The following is a 27,672-nucleotide window of genomic DNA, read 5'->3' on the forward strand; positions in this document are numbered from 1 at the left end:
TTTTGGAGCTCTTTGAAGGAAAAAAACTGGAAAGTCGGGGAGGCGCAGTAATCATTAGGTGCACGATGTGGCGTTGCATAGGGTGGAACTATAAGAATAGCCGAGTCGCTTCTGCTGATTGGGAAAGAGGAAGAACTCACGCATGGACAGGGGCTCGAGCTCACGACCTGGGAGATCATGACCTGAGCCCAAATCAAGAGCCAGACGCTTCACCGACTGAGCCACCCGGGCGCCCGCATTTTCACTCTTTATATGTGTGTCCTGAGTAATAACATTTGGTCTCCAACTTTATCTGGGCTCTCTGTGAATAAACAAGAGCTGTGACCAAACCGTTTGGAAACAGTTTGAGAAATAGCCAGAGAAAAAGACAATCAGCCTGGTTATTTGGTGATGCGTAGACCAAGCTGAATTTGTGTGGCACTTTGGTCGGGCAAGCCAGGATCAATAATTAACATTTCCCAAATGCTTTAAAAGTATTCATTGATCACAATAGCACATCTGTAAAGAGATTTCCATATGAGAAGCATAAGGCTCTGATCTGTTTAGATCGGGCCACCTGGTCCCCAGTTGGCAGCCCCCAGTTTACAAATGAATCATGCCGTGTCCCCGTTAGTATGGAAGTCAGTTGGAAACCTGGGGCACATTTCCTCCCCTGGAAACAATATTATTTACGATGGTTCGTTTTTTCGGCTAACTGGCAATCACTCTTGCCCTTTGATTGCACCAGGGGTTGGCTAGAACTCAGATCCCTCAAATTCAATCCGCCCCTATCATTTCTCGCTCGTAAAGGGCTGAGCTAGAATCATCTGGCGCCGTGCCGTCCGGGAGGCGGCTGCCGTAGGGAGACCTGGCGCAAACAGCCGGCCTTGAGAATTGCATGGCGAGGGCACTGTCGCTCGTTTGTTCGGGAATATTGGACAAGTGATCCCTGGTCCCTGAGTGGCACTCGGGAAAGGAGAGTAAGACCCACGGGGGGATGTGCCCCTGGTATGCCTGGGTTCTAGCTGATGTCCTGTCCCGTCCTGGCCCCACTGCTTCTACTTGGGAGAAGAGAACCCATGCAATAACAAGGTGTTCAAGCTCCTGTTTTAAAAACTAACAATAGAAATATGTATGTATGAATATAGAGGCGATACGTGCCTGTTACGTAGAAAAAGAATTTGTGGCATGGCAATATTAAAATGGAGAAAGTCAAATCTGTCCATAATTCCACCACCCGCAGATAACTGCCGTTAGTATTTGGGTGTATATGCTTCAGTAATTTTTCTATGTTTGTGAGAGAACATACTTTTAAAAAAATTACAATGGGATCGTACTAATATGGTCAGATGGCTTTAAAAGCTCTTAATAATAGCATATGGCAGATATTTTCCAAGTTAATAAATACAGATGTACTTATTTCAAGAGACTGGAAAGTTTAGAAATAAATGACTAGAGAGGCACACGAGCATTTTTAACAAACACCTGGTAAGCCTTCGTATGGACAGAGTGTCGTTTGTTTAACCGCTCCCCAACTCCTTTTTACAAACATTTTATTTATTTACTTGGAGAGAGAGCACGAGCAGGGGAGGGGCAGAGAGAGAGGGAGAGAAAGAGAATCCCAAGCAGGCTCTGTGCTGTCAGCGCCGAGCCCGATGCGGGGCTCGAACCCACAACCTGCGAGATCACGCCCTGAGCCGAAACCAAGAGTCGGTCGCTCAACGTGCTGAGCCGCGCAGGTGTCCCAACTCCCTTTTGGTGCACTGTGCAGACTTTCCTGCTTGGTTCACGCTGGCTCCGGAGGGCTGTTGTCAGTATCTGTTCCCAAACTCACGTTCAGTGCGGTCGCACTGGTAGTTTGAAATGGCCATCGAGGGTGCGGTTACACCAGAGAAATAAATGCTACACATAGGGGCCCTTTCCTTCTCTCTCATCACACAAAACCAGCACCTCGCACAGAGCCTGTCTGCCCTCAGCCTGCCTCGCTGCTCGGCTGGTCTGGTGAAGGGGGAAGGGTGGGAGAAAAGGAACTGACAACAGCCCGTCACGGTGACAACCGGCCCTGCAACGTCGCTAACAGACCCGTTTGTGGCTGATGCTCCCTCCCGTCGCAAAGTACATTGCATCTTAACAATGGCGTGTAAATAAATACTAATAAGGTTCTGGAGGCCACGTGTTTGGGCCAACGAATTAGAGCTGTGTCATCCATGAACCTAGTACCAAGTTTCTGATGGAGCAGATTACAGACGAGCAGCCGAGCCGGCAGTAAGAAGGGTCTGAAAGAGGGACCACAACGGGTGTGTTTGCCGCCCGTTTTGGATTTTTGTCGTTTCTGTCAGGGAAAGAATGCTCCTGGGATTCCCCAAATGATTGTTGTGTTTCTTGTGGGACTTTAAACCTGTGGGCTCAGTACCAAGGGTGAGGGATGGCATTTCTGGATTCTTCTGTTCTGGTCGGGGCAGGACTTACCGGGTTCCGGTTTGGGGGAAGGGCTAGAAAAGAGGGCAAAAGAACCACGGGACTTACTACCCTTGGGGATGCCATAGACATGTCACATCACTTCAAAAAGCGTGTTTTGCTTTTGCCGTGGCAAAGTAGCAAGGATATAGTGTTATAGGACACCTCGTGAAGGTGTTTCCAAGGGTTGTTACCCGAGCCAGCTCGTTTCTCTGCCCCTGACACAACACAGTACCTAGGGTGCCTCAGAAACTACGTTCTACAACATTCCTTTTCCCCCCACCCCCACATTACCTTTAGCGGCGTCGAGGGGGTGGTGAAGAGTGTACCCGGAGCCTGACAGATCTGGGTTCAAAGCCCAGCTCTGCCACTTACAAACTGTGACCCTGGGCATGTTTCATAAAATCCACCTTCTGCCTCAATTTCTTTAGATATAAAATGGGATGATCATGTGCCTGTCTTACAGTTTTGTTGTAAGACTCAGTTGAAATGATGCACATACAATTCTTATTCCAAGGGCGCCTGGGTGGCTCAGTTGATTAAGCATCTGACCTTGGCTCAGGTCATGATCTCATGGTTCGTGGGTTCGAGCCCCGTGTCGGGCTCTGTGCTGACAGCTCGGAGCCTGGAGCCTGCTTTGGATTCTCTGTCTCCCTCCCTCTCTGCCCCTTCCCTGCTGGCACTCTCTCTCTCTCTCTCTCTCTCTCTCTCTCTCTTTCTCTGAAAAATAAATAAAACATCAAAAAGTATTTAGTATGAGTATATCCCAAATATCGTGTGGAGGAATACTTACGCTAAAAATTATTTATCATTTAGAGGCGCCCGGGTGGCTCAATCGGTTGAACATCCAACTTTGGCTCAGGTCACCATCTAGCAGTTCGGGAGTTCGAGCCCCGCATCAGGCTCGTTGCTGTCAGTGCAGAGCCCGCTTTGGATCCTCTGTCCTCCTCTCTCTCTTCCCCTACCCTGCTTATGTTTGCTCTCTCAAAAGTGAATGAACTTAAAAAAATTATTTATCACGTATCTGCAATTCCAGTTTAAGTGGGTACCTTGTATTTTATCTGGCAATCCTGATTGGAAACTGAGGAGAAAGGAAAAAGCAAAAGATCTGTGACAAATCCTGGGTGTGCAGGGTCTCTGAGGCAATTGACTCATTTAACACATACGTCTCATCCCATATTGTCACCTGGGTTCTCTGTCTACCAAGGTGGACATGTCCAGTTGTGCACTGGGCACTCCCAACGTCAGTTTGTCTGCATACTGTTGACATCAAGACATTTATTTATTTCTAACCATCTTCTGGCAGATGGCAGTAACGTGTCTTAATCTAACAAAATCAACATATTTTGACAATTTCTTGACAAATGGAGTTAAACATCTCATGGAAGGACACCTTGTCCTAGTTTACACTAAATATGCTGCAGGGGTTCTCGAACCACGAGTTGCGACCCATCAGTGGGCTGGGAAATCATTTCAGCGGGTCACAGCCAACATTAGTAATTGTAATAATCATGATGATGATGACGGTGGAATAGAATGGAATATCAGAATGTATTCCATGCAGCAAATGTGGTGTTGTTGGGAGTTTTGATTTGATTTGATCGTTTTAAATTTATTTAAAAAAATTTTTTAATGTTTATTTTTGGGAGAGAGAGAGAGAGAAAGAGACAGAGTGCGAGTGGGGGGAGGGGCAGAGAGAGAGAGAGAGAGAGAGAGAGAGGGAGACACAGAATCCAGAGCAGGCTCCAGGCTCTGAGCGGTCAGCACAGAGCCCGAAGCAGTGCTCGAATCCCCGAACTGCCAGATCATGACCTGAGCCGAAGTCAAGACGCTTAACCGACTGAACCACCCAGGCACCCCGATTTTATTTTTTTTTAATATTTATTTTTGAAAGAGAGAGAGACAGAGAGAGAGCACACAAGCTGGGAAGGGGCAGAGAGAGAGGGAGAGAGACGGAATCCCAAGCAGCCTCCACACTGTCAGCCCAAAGCCCGACATGGGGCTCAAACTCATGAACCACGAGATCATGACCTGAGCCAAAATCAAGAGTCAGACGCTTAACCAACTGAGCCACTCAGGGGCCCGGAAGTTTTGATTTTAGTATACATGTTTTTGTTCCCTGCATGGTGACAAAAATATATTTCTGATTGCGTTTCACTGTCAAAAAGGTTTGGGTGACACTGATATGGTGGTAAAGACCTTGAAATCTTGAGATCAGCAGATCAGGGTACAGATTCTGGCTTTGCTACAGGATGCTGTATAACCTGAGGCAAACGACTTGACCTTTCTGGGCCTTGGTCACCCCATCTGTAATCTGGGGATAATAATTGTACCTGCCTCATTTAATGAATTAATCTACACCAAGCACTTAGCACAGGGCCAGGCAGGCAGCAGGGGATCGATGCAATTTTTGTTATTATTATCAGTGATTAGTGGAGATGTGAGAGGGCGGGAAGAGACAGACTCACTAACTGTAGGCGAGCAGAATTCAGAATAACGCAAAAGCAGACGAAACACAATAAAGGACATTCATACTGATGACCCTGAGTCATCGGGAAAAGGTTAAGTCATGCCCAGAATGTTCCGCCGCATAAAACAAATTTGTAATACGTTCAGAAGCCTTTCCAATGAACACTCCAAAGAAACAGGATGAACACTTGACCGACCATATCAGTTAATTGGACAATCAATTTATATGGAGGTTTGGTTTTCCGGTAAGTTTGGATAAATGAGATACAGTGCTGGATTTTTTTTTCCTGTAAGCACATCTTGACTCCCAGCTAGGCTGCAGGCTCTCTGAGGGCACAGACTGAATTTTGCATTCCTTCTGGATCCCCTGCAGAGTCAGCATGGGGTCAAGCCACAGCTGTGGTATCTGGGCTCCCCATTCCCCGGGGGCTAAAATGTGGGGGCGCGTGGGGGGGGGCTCCCTTCACCTTGCTCCTAGCTTGCTTTGGGAGATGAAGGATGGGAGCAGGGATCGTAGGTTTGCAAGCCTTCTCTTTCATAGGCATGTTGCTGCTTGCTACTACTTCTCAGATGCTCACCAGTGCGTGTGCGTGTGTGTGTGTGTGTGTGTGTGTGTGTGAGAGAGAGAGAGAGAGACAGAGATTGAAGGAGAATGCATTAAGACTAAAGAGCTTTTTGGGGCGCCTGGGTGGCGCAGTTGGTTAAGCGTCCGACTTCAGCCAGGTCACGATCTCGCGGTCCGTGAGTTCAAGCCCCGCGTCGGGCTCTGGGCTGACGGCTCGGAGCCTGGAGCCTGTTTCCGATTCTGTGTCTCCCTCTCTCTCTGCCCCTCCCCCGTTCATGCTCTGTCTCTGTCTGTCCCAAAAATAAATAAAAAACGTTGAAAAAAAAAATTTTAAGACTAAAGAGCTTTTTGTTAGAGTAGTGGTTCAAAATTGGTTTGAGTATGAATACTCGTTTTTAAGATAATCATTCTGACCGAGCACACCAGACAGCTAATCTTGAGGAACCCTTGATAAAGACATTTTTAACAATCGGTCAATAATCACTGCCAAATGCATTTTGGGTCCGTGGCACAGCAATGCAATCTTCATTTAGAAAGGCCAAGGTTTCTCTCAAAGTATAGACACATGTGAACCCCTCCCCCCCCCCTGCCTTTTTTTTTGAGAGAGAAGTGTCGGTGGGGGAGGGGGGCGGGGAGCACAGGGAGAGGGAGAGAGAGAATCCCATGCAGGCTCCACACTGTCAGCACAGAGCCCAACCCAGGGCTGGATCTAAGGAACCTGAGATCATGACCTTGGGCGGAAATCAAGAGTCAGGCCGCTTAACTGACTGAGCCTCCCGGGCGCCTTTGGAAACCCCTTTTTCCTGTTTGTAATTGTCCTCTGCCCTCCCAACTGCCACAGTGATGATAACTGTGCTATTGGAATTTGGTGGTTGAGGAAAAAAATACATGGGCAGAAAGTAACTATGAATTCAACAGCACTTTATTTATTTATTTTGTATTTATTTTTTTTAATGCTTGTTTATTCTTGAGACAGAGACAGAGCGTGAACAGGGGAGGGGCGGAGAGACAGGGAGACGCAGAGTCCGAAGCGGGCTCCAGGCTCCGAGCCGTCAGCACAGAGCCCGACGCGGGGCTCGAACTCACGAACTGTGAGGTCATGACCCGGCCGAAGCCGGACGCTCAACCGACAGAGCCACCCAGGCGCCCCAACAGCACTTTAAATGAATCCATCATAGCTACATCTATGGGCATTAAAAATATACAGCCCGCGTACGAGCCAGACACATTTTAAAATCTATTGCTCTGATAGCTCCCAGTACTAATTCCTTCTTTGCAGTCGCACAGCTTGTAATTATTTTTTATTTATTCATTTCGTGAACTAATGTTCATTTGCCCGCCACGACTCTGTGAGCCCCAGGAGGTCAGGGACCATCTCAACTTCTCGCTCTGGTTTCTCCAAGGCTCAGCGTGGTCCCTGGGATGTGGTAGATGCTCATTAAATATTTGCTAAACGCGAGTGAAGGTCAAGTTCCTGACGGTCTTTGAACCCTGCTATTGCCCTGTTGTCACTCAGGCAAAGCCCCGGGCCTGCCTCTGGCGACGCTTAGAGGAAGCAGGGGACTTGCTCCCACTTAACAAGAATTGCTAAGTGTGGACACGGATGACAGAGCCCCTAATGCCGCGGCAACACTTAAATTTCATTTCTTATTTTCTTTCTTTTTTTTTTTTTTTAATTTTTTTTTTCAACGTTTCGAATTTATTTTTGGGACAGAGAGAGACAGAGCATGAACGGGGGAGGGGCAGAGAGAGGGAGACACAGAATCGGAAACAGGCTCCAGGCTCCGAGCCATCTGCCCAGAGCCCGACACGGGGCTCGAACTCACGGACCGCGAGATCGTGACCTGGCTGAAGTCGGACGCTCAACCGACTGCGCCACCCAGGCGCCCCTATTTCTTATTTTCAATCGGCAACATGTGCATATGGTGCAACATTCAAAAGGGGGGGGGCAATGAAAAGCGTATCTCATTGCCCCTTCCCTGCCGCCCGCCCAGTCATCCCTGCCGCCACCCACCCCCCCCCTTCCTGCCCCCGAGGAACTGCTGTTACCCTTCTTAAGATAAAATGTCCCCTGAGGGGGAATTGTCAGCTTCCACTTGTGTAAAATAAATGAATAGATAAATAAGGAAACAAATGAATGAATATTTTTCTTCTTTTCACCCCCTTCGAGACTTACACCAGCAAACCTATTGCTGACCGTCCTTTCTTACTTCTTTCTCAGCATGTTTGCACGCACACCTGTACTCGTGCGTGCCCATGCACAAACACACACACACACACACACGCGCGCACACACAATATTTTACCTAAATGGGAGTATCAAATACAGGTTCTCGCTCTGGACATCTTTCTTTATTGTTTTTAAAGCTTATTTGTTTATTTTGAGAGAGAGAGAGAGAGTTTGAGGCAAAGAGAGAATCACCAGCAGGCGCCACACTGTCAGTGCAGAGCCCGATGTGGGGCTCGAACCCACCATCCGGTGAGATCGTGACCTGAGCCCAAATCAAGAGTCGATCGCTTAACCGGCTGAGCCACCCAGGCGCCCCTCCACAGCTTTCTTGAAACAACGGGAAGCCTTGCTTCTTCCCCTCCATGCTGTCGCTACAAAGGTAACGGATGTAAATAACCTGCTATGTATCTTTCCCTGCCTGCGGCCGGGCTTGCATGATTACACCGAACGTTTATATTACACATAGATAAGGGGTGTTCTGCACATTTAATTTTACGGCAGTGGCATGCTAGTATATATACTGCTACACCTTGCTTTTCTCGCTTAACAATCCACCATGGAAACCACCTGATTGCGTTACACGCTGGCGTGAAAGGCCAGGGTTTGGGTGTGCGATGAACTCAGCCATCCCTCTCCTCACAGACATTCCTTCCGCGTACCATGCTTTTATTTCTATGGCATAGATTCCCAAGAGTGGCATTGCTAGGTTGAAGTGTATCTATATTTTTAATTTTAGTAGATAATACCAGATGCCTCTTCAGACAAGTTCTAAGGATTAGGTGGGTTTTTTGGTTTTTTTGTTTTTTTGCACCAGCAATACATGAGAGTTCACTGTCTCCAGCATTTCAAGCATCTGCTTTGGTAAAAAACCAAACTTAGGGGCGCCTGGGTGGCTCAGTCGGTTAAGCGTCCGACTTCAGCTCAGGTCACGATCTCACGGTCCGTGAGTTCGAGCCCTGCATCGGGCTCTGTGCTGACGGCTCAGAGCCTGGAGCCTGCTTCCGATTCTGTGTCTCCCTCTCTCTCTGCCCCTCCCCTGTTCATGCTCTGTCTCTCTCTGTCTCAAAAATAAAATAAAACGTTAAAAAAAAAAAAACTGGGGCGCCTGGGTGGCGCAGTCGGTTAAGCGTCCGACTTCAACCAGGTCACGATCTCGCAGTCCGTGAGTTCGAGCCCCGCGTCAGGCTCTGGGCTGATGGCTCGGAGCCTGGAGCCTGTTTCCGATTCTGTGTCTCCCTCTCTCTCTGACCCTCCCCCATTCATGCTCTGTCTCTCTCTGTCCCAAAAATAAATAAAAAATGTTGAAAAAAAAAAAAAACTTAGTTTAATGCTTCAATCTGTGATCGGCTATTTGTTGACTTAAATTCTGAGATGTTTTTGCACGTGGAAAATAACTTGGGTAGACTCAGCTTCAGAGCCAGAGCCCGCCCCCTCCCCCCCCCCCCTCCCGCCCCATAGGAAAATGCTTTGACTTTTTATCTTGACGCAGCTTGGGTTAACAGTAAACGTGATAGTTACTGGTTGCTGAGATCCGCTGTATCTAGCACTTCATAAGCACCATCTCATTTAGACCTTAGAGCCACGCGGAGGCGCTCTCTTTTTTAAAATTTTATTTCTTTATTTTGAGGGGGGAGGGGGAGAGAGAGAGAGAGAGAGAGCATCCCAAGCAGGCTCCGCACCGTCAGCCTAGCGCCCGACGCGGGTCTTGAACTCAAGAACGGTGAGATCATGACCTAAGGCGAAATCGAGTCAGCTTAACTGACCGAGCCCCCCAGGCACCCCAAGGAGGCACTCTTATTACATCTACTTTACAAATGAAGAAATTAAGGCCCGGAGAAATTGAGAAACTTACCGAAGGTCACACAGCCAGGAAGTGACAGAACGGGTCGAAAGTTCAGCACGGGACTTTTAACCGCAGCGCCACTAGACGTCCAAAGCGCGGATACCTTTTCACTCCTGGAGGCTTGAGGCTGGGCCCGATATTCGTAGAGGTGCACCTTTGCTCTTTGTAGAGATAACGAAGAGTACTGGGGGACAATGGAGAATAATGGGGGACATGTCCAAGGGCCCAAGTGCCTCATGTTTGGACCAGGGCGGCTGAATGTGGGTGGGTCTGTTGAGAGGGTCAAGCCCCTGCTGAGGGCACAGAGCGAGGGGCTAGAGTCCATGTGTGCAGCAGACATTGGGGGGCTGGATTTTTACCTCCTGTCCTCAGGCCGAATCTCTGTCATTCAGGAACTGGACATCTTTCCTGAGATGCTCTTTCTCCACAGCCACTTGGCTGCCAGAATCTTTCCAGTTTGTCTCAGCGAAATACGGCAGGCTTCTGGGGAAAAAGTACCAGAGCAAGCAATCGCCAGGCCTCAAGTGTGTTTTCTTCCCCGGCAGCTCTCTTTCAGATCGGGATGCTTTTCCTTAAGGTCCCTGCGATGGCGTGAGTACTTATGCAAATAGATTTGCAGAGGCCGATCGTTTCCGCGGTGCAGAATTCCAGCCAAACCCTCCTCACGGGAGAGTGAAGGACACATTACACGTCTGCCCCGAGAGATACTTACAAAGAGTTCATCAGATGCAGATTGGTTCATCAAATAAAGGGAGTCGCTGATACTAATGCTTTGGCTGGAAATTGTTTCCCCTTGAAAGGGTAATCATGCCTATCACTTATTGAGCACCCCGTAAACGGCAGGTGATTTGCATGCATTATCTCATTTGATCTTCGCCACAACCTCCTTAGAAAAGGAGGTAGGTACCGTTACTGTGCCCATTTTGCGGATGAACCGGTTGAGGCTGGGAGGTTAGGAGGCTTTCTAAGATCATACAGTGACCACGTGCTAGAAGCTGGGGTCGGAAACTAGTGGTGTCTCAGCCTTCCTTAGCCTCCTGCTCTGCTCCCAGCCTGCTCAGGCTTCCAGAGTCAGTCCCTCTTCTTAGACGATTGCGTCTAAGCATCATCAGACATCATAGTGACGACAGTTTCCCCGTATGAAAGACCTACTATGTGTTACACGCTTCACATCCACGCTCTCCAGTCTGCGTGACTCTTTTGTTTTAAAAAAATTTTTTAGGGGCGCCTGGGTGGCTCAGTCGGTTGAGCGGCCGACTTCGGCTCAGGTCACGATCTCGCGGTCCGTGAGTTCGAGCCCCGCGTCGGGCTCTGTGCTGACAGCTCAGAGCCTGGAGCCCGTTTCGGATTCTGTGTCTCCCTCTCTCTGACCCTCCCCCATTCATGCTCTGTCTCTCTCTGTCTCAAAAATAAATAAACATTAAAAAATTAAAAAAAAAAAGAAAAGAAAAAATTTTTTAATGTTTATTTATTTTTGAGAGAGAGAGCGAGTGGGGCAGGGGCAGAGAGAAGGGGACAGAGGATCCAAAGCGGGCTCTGTGCTGACAGCAGCGAGCCCAAGGTGGGGCTCGAACTTCCGAACTGCGAGATCATGACCTGAGCCCAAGTCGGACGCTCAACCGACTGAGCCACCCAGGCGCCACCCCCCCCCCCGCCCGCCCCCAGTCTGCATGACGCTTAAACATGAGCTTTTAGTTCTTTATTCTCTATCCCCCCCCCCCCGCCCCGTCTCTAGAGGTGAAGTTTCCCTATGCAGAACAAAATTACGTGCTTTATTATTTGCAAAGGTGACTGTTTTCACACAGCTTGTCACAGACGGGTCTTGTGTCTGAGTCTTACAAAGCATGAAACAGACTTAGCCGTTTGCGCTAAGGAACGTGGCAGAAGTTAGACTGAGAGACCTGCTGACAGAGTCCTCGAGGGAGAGTCTTCTTGTGATGACAAGCAGTAATGACCATTGAACAGTTTAGAGCGCGGGGGCGGGCAGTGGGAAGACATCGGATTTTCGAGACAGAACCTCTAAAAGTCCAAAGTCTCTCCTTTGCCAGCTGTGTGCCCTCACGTAAGGGAATGTGCACAACCTTTGTGAGCTCACCCGCGTGTAACAGGGTGATCAGAACGGGAGTTTTCCTGTCCCTCGTCCATCTTTCTCACAACAGAGCCAAGGGCTGCGGGCCCCCAAACCTTGCCTTAAATCTCACTCCCTCCTGCCTCCTGGGCTCTGATTCTCTTCTATCGGAAACGCCCACCATTGAGAGTAAGTAGTCAGTGGTGCTCAGTCCTGGCTGAACATTAGAATCTTGTGCGGAGCTTTTAGAAAGAGCTGTCATTCCCTGAGCACCCAGCAAGTGACAGGTGATCTGTATACATTACCTCATTTGATTTTCGTCCCAACCCTAATGTGGAAGATGCCACCACCGTGTTCTTTTAGAGGTGAGTAAATGGGGCTTGTTCTCTCCCCTAAAAATTGGATTTAATTGACCCAGTTCTCAGAATTAAAAAAAAAAAAAAAAAAAGCTTCCCAGGTCATTTTAATGGCAGCCAGACGTGAGAGACCCTGACTGAGAGACCGATGAGTCTTGTTATGGGCTGAATATTTGTATTCCCTGAAATTCATGTGTTGAAGCCCTAACCCCCAGGGTGATGGTATTAGGAGATGGGTGTCCTTTGGGAGGCAAATAGATTTAGATCAGGTCATGAGGGTGACACCCTCACAGTGGGGTTAGTGCCCTTATGAGAAGAGAAAGAGCTGGCATACTCTCCTTCTCTGAGCACACACTGAGGAAAGGCCGTACGTGAGCACATGGCAAGAAGGCAGCCATCTACAAACCAGGAAGAGGGTTCTTACTGGACACGAAAGCTACCAACATCTTGATCATGGATTTTCCAGCCTCCGGAACTGTGGGAAATAAATGCGTGTTGCTTAAAGCCACCCAGTCTGTGGTATTTTGTTATAGCAACTCGAGCTAAGACAGGTCTGAACCCTCGCTATACATCAGAATCACCTGGGGATCTTGGACAAAATCCACATTCCTCGGCCAGACCCCAGAGGCAGTGGAAACCACAGAGTTGGGTAGTTGAGGACACAATGTCTCTGGAGACCACTGCTAAAATATGACTCACAGGAGACGACGAGAGGCCTGCCTAATTTGGACCCTCACTGACCCTCTTCCTTGAGTGTCCCAGCAGCATCCTGCCTGATCTTCTGACCTTGATTCTTGCTCTCCTCCGATCAATTGACGTATATATCTCAGACTCGGAGCTGAAGACAGAAACTTACCAAAACCAGGAGAGAAAGAGGGGATGTCACTACAGAACCTACAGACATCAAAAGGATAATACGGAATAATCCAATTACAAACGCATACATTTGACATTCAAGATGAAATGGACTAAATTTCTCAAAAACAACCTATCACAACCTACCCAATATGAAATAGATAATTTGAATAGCACTATAATTATTAAGGAGATTGAATTCATAATTTAAAACTCACAGAAAGGAAATGTCCAGAGTCAGATGGTTTCACTTGAGAATTCTACCATACATTGAAAAAAAAAAATCCCAATAGCATTTCTTCATAGTCTCTTCCAGAAATAGAAGAGAAAGGAACACTTCTCAAATCGTTATATGAAATTAGTATTAATCTGATATCAAAACCAGACAAACCCCCAAAAATATAGACTGCTATCCCTCCTGAATATAGATGCAAGCATCCGTAACAAAACATTGGGGAAAGAGAATTCAGCAATATCTAAAAATATGTAAGTATATACCTTTATCACATGGGCTTTATTTTAGAGACTCAAGTCTGGCTCAACCTTCAGAAGTCAATTACTGTGATCCATCACGTCAACAGGTTACGGAAGAAAAATCCCATAAATTGACGTAGTGAAGCATCTCACAGAATTCAACTTGCTTCTGACAAAAACTCTCAACAAATAAAGAATCAGGGGGCAACTTCCTCAGCTTGATAAAGAGCAACTATAAAACTATAGCTAACATCACACTTACTGAGAAAGGGCGAATGGCTTGTCCCCAAAGACTGGGAATAAGGCAAAGATATCTGCTCTCACAACTCTTATTCGGGACGGTAGCGGAAGACTTAACCGACTCAATAATGCCAGAAAAGAAAACAGAAGGCACACACATTGGAAAAGAAAAATATCTCTGTGTGCGGGCGACGTGATGGTCTACGTAGAAGTTTTCAAGGAATCTACACAAAAACTTGTAGAGCTAAACGCCACGCTCGGCAAGTCGCGGGGTGCAGAGATGAACTTGCCGAAAGACGTCAGCAAGATGGCAGAATAGGAAACCCCGGACTCTCCTCATGTCCCTGGATCCACCGTCTGTGGAAAAGCGGGAAACTAGTTGAGAGCCTCGTGTGCCCCCGGCAAGTGCAAAACCAGAGCTGGGCCGTCCACCGGGTGTTCCGACTTTTCTGGAGGCTGCCTGAGGGACTGGCTTCTGTCTCACCTGTCTCAGAGTGCTGACAGGACCCAGTGTATTCTAAAGGCCCAGGGTCACGGACAACACACACAGTGGTTTGAACCAGCATGCTAGTGCTTGCCATAGCTCTGTCATCCAGCACAGAACAAGTGAGAGAAGACCCCCAATTGCCAGCTTGTCAATGGCCGAGGGAAAGAGTCGGACGGCACGACCCGTGTCCCAACTTCTCTGAGTGCTACCCAGGGGACCGGCTTTTGTCTCATCTGCCTCAGAGCACCGACGGGACGTTTGAGGGACGCGAAGGGCCAAGACGGGTTAGGACTTGCACAAAGTTTTGAGGATGTCACAGAATCTCTGAGCTGGCTGACTGATGACTTTCTACCATGAGGCCAGTCTGTGAAGATTGGAAGAGGTGGGTTTTTTTTCCTAATGCGTGGATACCGACACAAAGGGTCAAGGAAAACGAAGAAACAGGGGAAACGAACCACACGAAGGAACAAGACGGAACTCCAGAAACTGACTTCGATGAAACACAGGTATCAACGTACCTGATAGAGAATTTATTTTTTTTATTTTTTTTTATTTTTTTAAATTTTTTTTCAACGTTTTTTATTTATTTTTGGGACAGAGAGAGACAGAGCATGAACGGGGAAGGGGCAGAGAGAGAGGGAGACACAGAATCGGAAACAGGCTCCAGGCTCTGAGCCATCAGCCCAGAGCCTGACGCGGGGCTCGAACTCACGGACCGCGAGATCGTGACCTGGCTGAAGTCGGACGCTTAACCGACTGCGCCACCCAGGCGCCCCTCCTGATAGAGAATTTAAAATAACCGCTACAGGCGTGCCTGGGTGGCTCAGTCGGTTCAGCGTCTGACTTCGACCTCAGCAGGTCATGATGTCACGGTTTGTGAGTCTGGGCCCTGCATTGGGCTCTGTGCGGACAGCTCGGAGCCTGGAGCCGGCTTCGGATGCTGTGTCTCCCTCTCTCTGTGCCCCTCCCCTGCTTGCTCTCTCTCTCTCTCTCTCTCTCTCTCAAAAATAAATAAAAACATTAAAAAATTGGGGCGCCTGGGTGGCTCAGTCGGTTAAGTGGCTGACTTCTGCTCATGGCTCATGAGTTCAAGCCCCGCGTCGGGCTCTGTGCTGACTGCTCAGAGCCTGGAGCCTGGTTCGGATTCTGTGTCTCCCTCTCTCTCTCCCCTCCCCTGCTCTCTCTCTCTCTCTCTCTCAAAAATAAACATCAGGGGCGCCTGGGTGGCGCAGTCAGTTAAGCGTCCGACTTCAGCCAGGTCACGATCTCGCGGTCCGCGAGTTCGAGCCCCGCGTCGGGCTCTGGGCTGACGGCTCGGAGCCTGGAGCCTGTTTCCGATTCTGTGTCTCCCTCTCTCTCTGCCCCTCCCCCGTTCATGCTCTGTCTCTCTCTGTCCCAAAAAAATAAAAAAATAAACATCAAAAAATTTTTAAAAATTTAAAGAAAAGAAAGAAACCCATATGGGTATGCGTCTGTGCTCTTTGCTACTAAGCACGTTATTGCTCGTAGGCCCTCTGAATGACCGAGCCGGGAAATGTATGTGTATGTACTAACCCGTGTATTTGCACATATTTATAAATATTTCCCCATCAAACGTGCCAACTCCTCCTTCAGTTCTGCAGCCTAGGGACATCAAAGCGCCGTAGTCTTATGCTAAACTTGCCCTGCTGGGTGGGAGCCTCAGTTTAGACTGTTACCCTGCTTTGCTCCTTCGGGAAGCTTTCCCTGAGATCCCCGGTCTGGATCCCAATGACCTTCATTTGTGTTTCCACGACACATGTGCATCCCTTTATGGCTGCAATATTTGAATGACGTTCTGTCTCTCTCCATAGACCGTGAGCTCCCTGTGGGAAAGGACCGGGTCTCGTCAGCTATGATCCGCTCGGCACCCGTCGCAGGGTCTGCTTGTTCACCATCTCTCACGGACAGAGGTGAGCGCTCACTGCCCAAGTACAACTAGAACTTGTCCATGAACTGATTCCTTCAAACAAGGGATGGTATTCGTTTGAGCTAAATGGCTACTGAAGTGTACTTTTAACTTATCTTTAAAAAACTGAGCTGGAGCGTCGTTTGGGCATGGCTTAACTGGGATTTCATCAGAGGATTTAGACTCTTCGATATCAGCGGAGGCAGCGTAAAGGTAAAATGAGTCTCAGAGGAAAGACAACCCATTGGACGATGCTTCAGTTGCCCTCTCCCTCATGCTCTGGTACACGCCTGGTTAACAGTCTAGAAACCTAATTTCTTCCCTGACCTCAGCAGTCAGCCCTAAACTTCACCCTCTCCTATGTCGAGGCCTCTGCCTGGATGTTATTAATGAAAAAGATAGATCCTACCTTCTTTCTGCCAACTCACGGAACATGGCTGTGCGGGCGGTCCCCCTTAGCCTTTGCTGGTTTCACATTGTGGAAATAGAGGTGAGCATTTTCCTTTAATTTTCAATCAGTTCCGTAAAGGTTAATACCAGTGAATGCAACAATGTCCTCTTACATGTCACGCTGACTGCTGACTAGACAAGCTAGAGATGGCTCTGGCCAGTCATTTCTGGCTGGAAGGATTCTGTTCCGAGCCCCCTTTGCTGAGGTGAAGAGGGCTGTGCAATTATCTGCTTTAATGACAAGCCTGGGGTTGAGCCGGTCCAGGGATTTTGGTAGCTGCCCACTTTCTCACAACATCAGGAAATAATCTCTAAACATACTGGCATGGATTTCCCCTCAAGTTAGCTTGGCATAATTATATTCTTCTTTTTAAAAACATTTTTAACGTTTTTATTGATTTTTGAGACAGAGAGAGACAGAGCATGAGCAGGGGAGGGGCAGAGAGAGAGAGAGACAGAGAGAGAGAGAGAGAGAGAGACGCAGAATTTGAAGCAGGCTCCAGGCTCTGAGCCGTCAGCACAGAGCCCGACTCGGGACTCGAACTCATGAACCGTGAGATCATGACCTGAGCCGAAGTCGGACGCTCGACCGACTGAGCCACCCAGGCGCCCCAGCTTATTCTTATCTTTAGTAAACCCAAAAGATAAATCTCTTTCAAATGAGTTCTAGATCTGTAAATTATACACCCAAATCAGCAAGATTTGGAGAATGCCAGTGTGTTGCTGATAAATGACTGGTGCTATGCCAAAGCAGGACCCGTAGCAGGGGAGACATATCCGCCATCAGGATTTTGCCTTCAAAAGCTACATTTTAACTCCTACTTTAAATAACTCCAGTCGGAGGAAACAGATTGGTGTGAGTGTGTGGGTTGTGTTTTGGGGCTGGCCATCATAGTTTAGCCCTTCTAGGAACGTAAGAAAGAAACCAGCTTTTTAAGTAAAGCATCAAACCTGCAAGCTTTTGCAGGCCAACAGTTGATTCTAATATGGAATGGCTGAGAGGAAGGTTGCTCATCCCACATGACTCAGATGGTGTGTGTGTGTGTGTGTGTGTGCGCGCGCGTGTGTTGGGCAGGAAGGAGTGGAAAGTAGTTGCAGAAAAGCCCGGCATCTCACCTCCTTCACGTGAGCATCTCTTCTTGGCCCCTTCTAACATTCCCTCACCACGTCCTGCTTTCCATGAACTTACTCGTGTTGTTCTCAGCTCACGTCCGATCATTCTTGCCCAGGCCCCATGTCAACAACTTCATTACACCACCATGATGATAGTTATGCATCTATTGAGTCAGACTCTGTGGTAGACACTTTACACACACGATGACATTTTGTCTCCACAATACATTGTAAGGCTGGTGGCGATTTGGAGAAACAAGCAGGAACCAGATCAGGGAGGCACTTGTTGGCCACGGCAGCAATTTAGATTTTATTCTGAATGTGAGTATCACTGGAGGGTTTGAAGCAGAGGAATGGTATAGTCTGATTTACAACCATGAAGGGAACCCTCTGGATATCTGGTAGAATGTTGAGTGGAAGGGGTCAGGAGCAGAAACATGGAGACCAGTAAGCGGTTCTTGAAAGGATCCAGGAAAAAGAGAATGGGATCTTTGACCATAGAGGGAGTGAGGGAAGTGGTAAGAAGTGCCTGGATTCTGGATATATTATGAAGAAGAGAGAGCTGACAGCTCTTGCTGATGGATTTGATGTAGAATGGTGAGGGAAAGAGGGTCAAAGATGACTCCAAGGTTCGTTTGTTTTGTTTTGTTTTTGCCTGGGCAACTGGGTAAATGGTGGTGCCATTTACCGTGGTGAGGAGCACTGGAGGGGGACTTGGAGTGAGAATGAAAATCAAGACTTCAACTGTAGGCATGCTGAGTTTAAGATGCCTATCAAACACCCAGAGGGAAAATCAGGTAGGTATCTGAGTATGTGATATGTGTCTAGAGCTCAGGGAAGTTTACTACACTTCTCTCAGTGTTGGCAGATGGAACAGTATAGGAAGCTGTGGACCTGGGTTGTAGACGACCGAGGAAAAACTTTGCCACTGACTTGCCATATCCTCAATATCACTATATGTGACAGAAGTCCTAAAAATCTGCAGTGAGACCTGGCTCACGTAGGGTCAACACAAAAGGCCAGTAGAAGGAAGCATGGAGCATTGACAGTGTGGGAGAGGAACAAAATATCCTATTCAAATGAGCTTCCACACCAAAATTTTTAAATACGTGGAAAAAAATGACACCAAGAAAGACCAGCATGGGGCGCCTGGGTGGCTCAGTCAGTTGAGCGTCTGTCTGACTCTTGATTTCGGCTCAGGTCATGATCTCCAGGAATGTGAGCTCAAGCCCCACATTGAGCTCCATGCTGACAGCAAGGAGCCTGCTTGGGATTCTCTCTCTCCCTCTCTCTTTGCCCCCCCCCCCCGCTCATTCTCTCCCCCCACTCTCAAAATAAATAAATTTTTTAAAAGTTTTATTTATTTTTTTTTGAGAGAGAGAGAGAGAGAGAGCAAGCTGGGGAGGGGCAGAGAAAGAGGGAGACACAGAATCTGAAGCAGGATCCAGGTTCTGAGCTGTCAGCACAGAGCAGAGCCCAATGTGGGGCTTGAACTCATGAACCGTGACATCATGACCTGAGCCGAAGTCAGACTCTTCACTGACTGAGCCACCCGGGCACCCCCAAAATAAATAAATTTTAAAGAAGAAGAAGAAAAAAAGAAAGACCACCACAGAAATAACAATCAGAATGTGAATTCATTCAGGATGAATTGATTTTATGGAAAGGTCCATCAAAGATTTTTTTTTAAGTATGTTGAAGATGCTTGAAGAGATATGCAAACAACTTTAATTTAAAAATAGCAGGAAGTGAAAGGGGTGCCTGGCTGGCTCAGTTGGTGGAGCACGCGACTTGACCTTAGGGTTGGGTGCAGAGATTACTTAAAAATAAAATCTTTATTTATTTATTTTTTAAAAAATAAAATCTTAAAAAAAATAAATAGAAATGGCAGGAAATTATGAAACAAGCAGCAAATAAACAGATGAAAGATGAGACCAGATGGATATAAAAGAACCAATTAGAAATCTTGGAAAGGAAAATAAAGTCATTAAAATGCAAACTCAAGAGAGCACATACTTGAGATTGGACGCAAAGAGAAAATAGCAAAGTGTCAGTACTGAGGAATGCTAAATGTAGCACAAAAAAGAGAAGGATATTTAAAAAATATAACAGTGAAGAGAAGTGGACTATATTGAGAGGAGTTCCAGAGGCGGTAAAGAAGATTACAGTGAAATAGTATTTGCTTATATAATAGAAGAAATTTCTAGTATTGAAGAAGCACCTGAGTCCTTAGTAGTTGAGTGTACTTTGGGTATTGAGCAGGATAAATGAAAATAAATACCCAGCTAGATGCATCACGGTTCTGCAGAACCTTGAGGATTAAGATAATACCTTAAAAACTACCAGAAAACAAAGATTATTTATGAAAGAATGACCGTTAGATTCAGTAAAAAGAGTATTGTCTTCAAAGTCCTGAAGAAAAATTATTTGCAAGAGTGAGGGTAGAATAAAGTATTTTTAGCCCATACAAAGACTCACCAAATTTAGAGTCCAGAGACCCTCACTAAAGCAACTCTTAAAAGATATACTTAGGGGCGCCTGGGTGGCTCAGTCGGTTAAGCGGCCGACTTCAGCTCAGGTCACGATCTCACGGTCCGTGAGTTTGAGCCCCGTGTTGGGCTCTGGGCTGATGGCTCAGAGCCTGGAGCCTGCTTCGGATTCTGTGTCTCCCTCTCTCTCTGACCCTCCCCTGTTCATGCTCTGTCTCTCTCTGTCTCAAAAATAAATAAACGTTAAAAAAAAAATTAAAAAAAAAAAAGATATACTTAGTGGGGTGCCTGGGTGGCTCAGTGTTCAGTGTTCAGTGTCCGACTTTGGCTCAGGTCACGATCTCCTGGTTCGTGAGTTTGAGCCCCGCATCAGGCTCTCTGCTGTCAGTGCAGAGCCTGCTTGGGATTCTCTCTCTCTTCCTCTCTCTCTGCCCCTCCCCCTGCCAAAATAAATAAATAAACTTTCAAAAAAATATGTACTTACCAAGAAGAAAGAGAAGGTTAGGGTACAAAAAAGTGGTTAAAACAGAAATGGGTAATATATATATAGTGATATATTTAATTAACTAGATATAAAAACTGCTTTTTGATGATGTTTAAATAAATGTAAACTTAATGCTTTAGACAAAGTAAATAATATTGGGGTATTCAGTTTGTAGTTATGCCAAAATCTGTGCCATATTCAGTAGGGGATTGAAAATTCTGAAGGAGAATGGAGGTGACAGAGGAAAGAGTAAGTGTTCTTGAAGAAAAATCAATAGGAATAATTCACTCTGAACAATAGAGGAAAAAAATATCTTGAAAACTATACAGGGTTTTAGGGACCTGTAGAACAGAGCCAAGAAGTCTAACGTTCATATTATCAGAATCTCAGGACGAGAGGAGGGTGTGGGGCAGGAAATATATTAGGGCTTCATCAAAGTAAAAAATGTTGACTATGAGAAAGACAGTGGTAAGAGAATGAAAAGACAAGGTACAGCCTGGGAGAAAATTTGCAAGTCACATATCCAACAAAGAACTTATAGTCCGAATATGTAAAGAGCTTTGTAAACCAAATAATAAGGAAACAAGCCAATTTAATTGAAAAAAAGGCGGGGGGGGGGGGGGGGCAAAAGATCTGTAGAGAAACTTTACAAAAGAAAACGTATGTATGGAAAATAAGCACATTAGTCATTATAAAAACGTAAGTTAAAACCACAATGGGATACCATGACTCATACATTAGAATGGGTAAAATTTCAAAAGATTGCTTCCATATCTTGGCTATTGTAAGTGATGCTGCAAAAGGCATAAGAGTGTATATATCTTTTCAAATTAGTGTTTTCATTCTCTTTGGGTAAAAAGATACGGAAGCAACCTAAGTGTCTATCAACTGATGAATGGATAAAGAAGATGTGGGTATATACAAGTATACCCACAATGGAATATTACTGGGCCATAAAAAAGAATAAAACCTTGTCGTTTACAAAAACATGGATGGACCTAGAGGGTATTTTGCTCAGTAAAATCAGAGAAAGAAAGACAAATACCATAAGATTTCACTTAATACGTGGAATCTAAAAAACAAAACTAACGAAAAAACAAACAGACTCGTAAATACACAGAACACACTGGGGGTTGCCAGCAGGGGGAGAGTGGAGGGGGGATGAGAAAAATAGGCAAAGAGGATTGAGAAGTACAAACTTCCAGTTACAAGATAAATAAGTCATGAGGATGAAAAGTACAGCATAGGGAATATAGTCAATGATATTGTAATAACTTTGTATGGCGACAGATGGTGACCACACTTCTCATGCTGAGCACCGCATGATGTATAGGGGTGTCGAATCACTGCTTTATAGATCTGAAACTAATATAACATTGTATGTCAACTATACTTCCATTTTTTTAAAAAAAAAAAAGGTAAAAGGGGTGTGGTAGAGAAAGGAGAAGACAGAACCAAAGGTCAGAAAAAATGGACTTACATTGAGGGAAAAACCAGATGGATCATATCAGGCGGTGAGAACGTGGAGGAACCAGGACTTTTGTGCACTGCTGAACTTTGGAAGAAAGTTTGGCAGTCTCTTAAAAAGTTAAAAACCTACATGTGTTCTAGCTATTCCTAGGTATTTACCCGAGAGAAAAGAAATCATATGTTCATACAAGACGCACACATGAATGTTTCTAGCACCTTTCTTCGTAATAGCAAAGCACTGGCAACAACCACCTACTTAACGACAGGTGACTGGACAGTGTACGGCTTAAAAATTTTTTGAACTACTGATATACACAATATAGATAACTCCCCAAATAATTATACCCGGTGAAATAGCCACAAGAGTACCTGCTCTGGGATTCCATGTATATAAAATTATGGAACATGTAAACTAATGTATAGTGACAGAATGCAAATTAATGGTTGCTTGGGGTTGGAGGTGGTGGTGGGGAGGAGGGATCACCAAGGGGCATGAGGAAATTTTAGGGGATTATGGGTGGATACATTCACAATTTTGTTTTGGTTCGATGGTTTACCAGATGTATGTGTATATTGAAATTTATCAAATTGCACACTTTACACATAGGCAGTTTGTGGTAAGTCAGTTATCCCTCACTAGAGCTGTTAAAAACAAAAATGAAAACAAAAAAAAATAAAAAGTAAAAAATATCAGAGACTAGAGCCAAATTATGAAGAGTTTCAGACAATAAAATATTGCTCTCTCATGGTGCAATTAATGTATTTGTCACACAGAGAGGCATAATTTTTTATTAATGTTATTAAAATTTAATCCATCTGCCATACAATTCAACCATTTAATGTACAATTAACCATTTAATGTGCACAATTCAGTGACTTTTAGTGTATTCACTGAGTTTTATTTTTAGTAATATGCATGAATTGAAATCATTATGGTCAGAAAATGCAGTGCACATTTTCTTTTATAGAACATTTTGTTAAGTTTATTTTTTTAGTAATCTCTACATCCAATTAGGGCTGAATCTCATGACCCGGAGATCAAGAGTCACATGCTCTTCTGACTGAGCCAGCCAGGCACTCCTAGAGAACATTTTATATACAATTATCATCACAAAAATCATAAGGAAATTTTGAGAAGATCAAAACATGTGCAAATGGTACAATTTAGGCAACTGTTAAATAATACAACTGATATAAGATTTTATTTTGATTTTTTAAATTTTGTCCAATCTTTATTTTTGAGAGAGAGAGAGAGCCGGAGTGTGAGTGGGGATGGGGGTTGGGGGGTGGGTGGGGCAGAGGGAGAGGGAGATGCAGAATCGGAAGCAGGCTTCAGGCTCTGAGCTGTCAGCACAGAGCCCAGTGCGGGGCTCGAACTCACAAACGGTGAGATCATGACCTGAGCTGGAGTCAGACGCTTCACCAGCTGAGCCACCCAGGTGCCTCGTATTTGAAATGATTTTTAATGTAGTACTCAAATAATGAAGCATTAAGGAATACATTTCATGTTTAAAGATATTATTTAAAGTCAGTAAAATATTTATTTTCAAATGTGGTAAAAGTTTCATTATACCCCCAAATTTTACGCTTTGATTGCACACTTTGTTTCACTGATTTAGACATCCGTAAAAAAGAGATTACATGACAGCACAGCTGAATTAACTCAGGTTGGTCTTTGTCTTTATAATCACTGTGCTATCGTTTTAAATTTAGAATCTACTTTTTAAATACGGGATATGTATATTACGTATTACCACAGGGATTGCAGTCGGGGAGTCTGCTCAAAGCAAGCTCAGATTATTTTAAATGGTTAAGGGTTACTGTAGGAAAGAATAGCCTGTGCCTGGGGCCAACTATTTAACAAGGATTTATCAAATTAACTTCCTTGTAGGATAAAATGATTATTAAAACATGAATTCTAAAATTTGGCTAATTTAGACCATATATATATATATATATATATACACATATATTATATGTATTATATTGTATTATTGTATTGTATGTATTGTATATGTATTATATGTATTATATATACAATACAATATTGTATTATATGTGTATTTGTATTATATGTGTATATATGTAATTATATGTATTATATATACAATACAATATATATTGTATTGTATGTATTGTATATGTATTATATGTATTACATATATATTACATATATATATTATATATATATACATATATTATACATATATATATATATATGTATAAACAATGTTAACCACAGCAGCCTTTTATTTATTTATTTACTCAAATTTTTATTGAAATTCTAGTTACTTAACATATAGTGTAACATTGCTTTCAGGAGTAGAGTTTAGTGATTCATCACTCACGTACAACACCTCTTGCTCAACACAAGTGCCCTCCTCGATACCCGTTAAGCCCATTCCCCCCACCGACCTCCCCTCCAGCAGCGCTCAGTTTGTCCTCTATGGTAGAGTCTCTTATGGTTTCTCTCTCTCTCTCTCTTTTTTCCCCCTTCCCATACGTTCATCTGCTTTGTTTCTTAAATTCCACATACGACACGCATGGGGGAGGGGCAGAGAGGGAGGCGGAAAGAAAGAGAATCCCAAGTGGGCTCCACACTGTCAGGGCAGAGCCTGACGTGGGGCTCGAACCCATAAATCAAGAGATTAGGAGATCATGACCTGAGCTGAAGTTGGAGGCTTAACCCACTGAGCGACCCAGGCGCCCCTACAGCAGTCTTTTAGAAGTTAGACCAAAAGAGGATTTTGGCGGGGGGGAATTTAGAAATGGTTGGTTGTGGTGTTAATAAAAACAAGACTGCCTTTTACTGGGTTCTGTTGTTCTTATATTAAAATTCTCTGTGGAGAATTTTCCTTTATTGCCTGCAGGTGGGCAGACCACTCCTACTCTCCCGACCCATCGTAGGCCCCTCCTCTACTGCAACCTTCTTAACAAGAAAATGGCCTAACTGTTCTTGGGTTTGTGGCCTCCAAGCACCATTATTTTAGTTGGGGGGGGAGGGGGCTGTCGGTGACTCTCTATAGGGTGAGCCTTTTTGTCCTTCTGAAGGCCCTTAGTTGCTTACAGCGACAGTCATTGTAAGCACCACGCATTAAACCCTCTTCCCATCTGGGTTCTGATAATCTCGACTCTGACCCTGTGCTCCCTCTCTACACCAAACACATGGAGAGCCACCAAAGTTCTTTTTCTTCCTGCCTGTGGGACAGAGTGTTGAGAAAATTTGTCTCGACCTCTCAGTCCTCACCCAGTCCTTATCCTCAACGTCTGGCTCACTGTGGGCCTGCCAGTCTGGCCCTCCCCACCCTCCAGGACCTCACCTCCCTTCCTTCTCACGTGCCTGTGTCTTCCTTTCGTTTTCTCCCTCCATCTGTCACGGACACACATACACAGCTCCTTTTCACAACTTGTTTTCATTTTTATCAGCGTCCGTGTACCCTGTTGGTCTAGATTTGGCCCCTAGGTGTCTGAACAGTTCTCTATAGCCACTTCAGAATATGCCATAGCCAATTCTAGGTTTCTGGCCCAGGCTCTGCATTTCCTGGCCGCACAAGATGTTATTTGGAATGGTTGCAGTTTCCAGTGCTTCTTGTCCCTGCTCTGCTCATTTTCACTTGGTGTCTTGTTCAGCTTGTGGTAGCAGATGAATATCGTTGGCCTTACTCTTCTGTGGGGCATTCTCGAACCGGAGGAGGGTGACTGAGGCGGTTTGTTTCTCACATTCCTTCGAAGGGGTCTTTTTGTCTTCTTGGTTTTCTTCTGCACCTGGAAAGGCAACAGGGTGAGTCAGCATGGCATTTGTTTGGGGGAAGGGGATGGGAATGTATAGGAATGGGGCTTCATGAGTAGAGAGGTGGGTTGAGGAAGGGGGTTGTGTCAGGCAAGGTAGGGTAAGAGACTTGGGGAGACCTGTGGGGAAGAAGAAGAAGAAAGCATGGGTGGGATCATCTGACCTTGCCGCTGTGCCTGGTCTTGGGTTGACAGGAAGTCTTCTTCCCCTTCTTTCTTTTGGTTCTTGGGGCTGGCTGTTCCATGCTTCTGTTTGATCGTTTCATACTTATATAAGGCTCCTCTGGTGTGCAGATCTTACCAGCCTTATTTAAGCCTCCTAGTGGTCTACTCCATGGCTCCTGGCCAGGCTCCTGACCAGTGAGGAGCCACACCCTTCAGCTTTGTTTGATCAGGAGCTCCCCCGGCCAATGGTAATGTTGAAGTGGCTTGGGCATCACAATACACTGCTCCTGACACCTCTGTGGTGGCAGGGAGGACAGGATGCTACGGTTGGAGGAAAGGGATGTTTCCTCAATACCCCCTAAAGATCCATCTCAAAGTGACCTGCTACCCCTCCTCATTTCCCCATGTTCAATTCTAGTGGGTCCCATGGAAGGGAGAGAGTGTTTCCCCAAAGACATTCCCCCCAGCCACTCCATTCAGGGGTTCATTCTGTTCTCTCCCATTCTTTACCGTAACCTATCACCTTGGATATCTCGCCTAAAGTCTCTCCAAGGTAACGTGGCCTTATTTACTTTTCTAGGAAGATGTGAATTGTTCCACTTTCCTCCAACAGTTTTCCCTTTTGTACCTGTTTTTGTATGGCCCATGAGCTAGGAAAGTTTCTTTTTTTTTTTTTTTTTTTTTTTAGCAGTTTTAAATGGTTGAGAACAAAATCAAAAGGAGAATATTTCATGATGTGAAAATTATAGGAAATTCAAATCTCGTTGCCCGTAAAATTTTATTAGAACACATACACTCATTCATTTAAATATTGTCAGTGGTTTCTTTCACACACCACAGAGTTTAGTAGTTGGAAGAGAGAGAGGGGGAGAGAGAGAATCCCAAGCGGGCTCCATGCTGCCAGCGGAGAGCCTGATGCGGGAGTTGAACTCACCAACTGTGAGACCATCACCTTGAGCTGAAGTGGGATGCTTAACAGATTGAGCGTGATGTGGGGCTTGATCTCACAAACCCAGGGATCATGACCTGAGCCGAAATCAAGAGTTGGATGCTTAACTGACTGAGCCACCCAGGTGCCCCAATTATTATAATTTTATAATAAGTACTAAAATGAGCTAGTGCAGCTTATCCAACTTAGCTCTTGTGTAGAGCCCTTCACATATTCGTATAAATTTTGAATTTAGCTTTTCTATAAACGTTAAAGCCTGCTACGATTTTGTTGTGATGGTGTTGAATTTATATATGGATATAGGGAGAACTGAAATCTTAAAACAATATTGAGACTTTCCATCCGTGAACATGTCGTATCTCTCCGCTTATTTAGGTCTTAATTTATGTCTGTAATGCTTTTTAATTTTCTTTTTTTAAAAAAATGTTTATTTATTTTTGAGAGAGAGAAGGAGCACAAGCAGGGGAGGGGCAGAGAGAGAGAGACAGGGGCAGACAGAGAACCCGAAGTGGGCTCCAGGCTCCAAGCTGTCAGCACAGAGCCCGACACGGGGCTCAAACTCACCAACTGTGAGACCATGACCTGCGCTGAAGTTGGACGCTTAACCGACTGAGCCACCCAGGCGCCCCTAATTTTCAATGTGCAACTCTTGCACAATTTTTGTTAAATTGATTCCTAAGTATTCTACGTTTTGATGCCGTTGTAAATGGAATTGTGTTTAAGTTTAATTTCTGATTTTTTGCCAGTGTCAAATTGTGTAGAAATGCAACTGATTATCATATATTGGCCTTACATCTCCTGAGTTTTATAAAT

This window comes from Neofelis nebulosa, chromosome X, assembly GCF_028018385.1.
Source record: "Neofelis nebulosa isolate mNeoNeb1 chromosome X, mNeoNeb1.pri, whole genome shotgun sequence".
Taxonomy (NCBI): domain Eukaryota; kingdom Metazoa; phylum Chordata; class Mammalia; order Carnivora; family Felidae; genus Neofelis; species Neofelis nebulosa.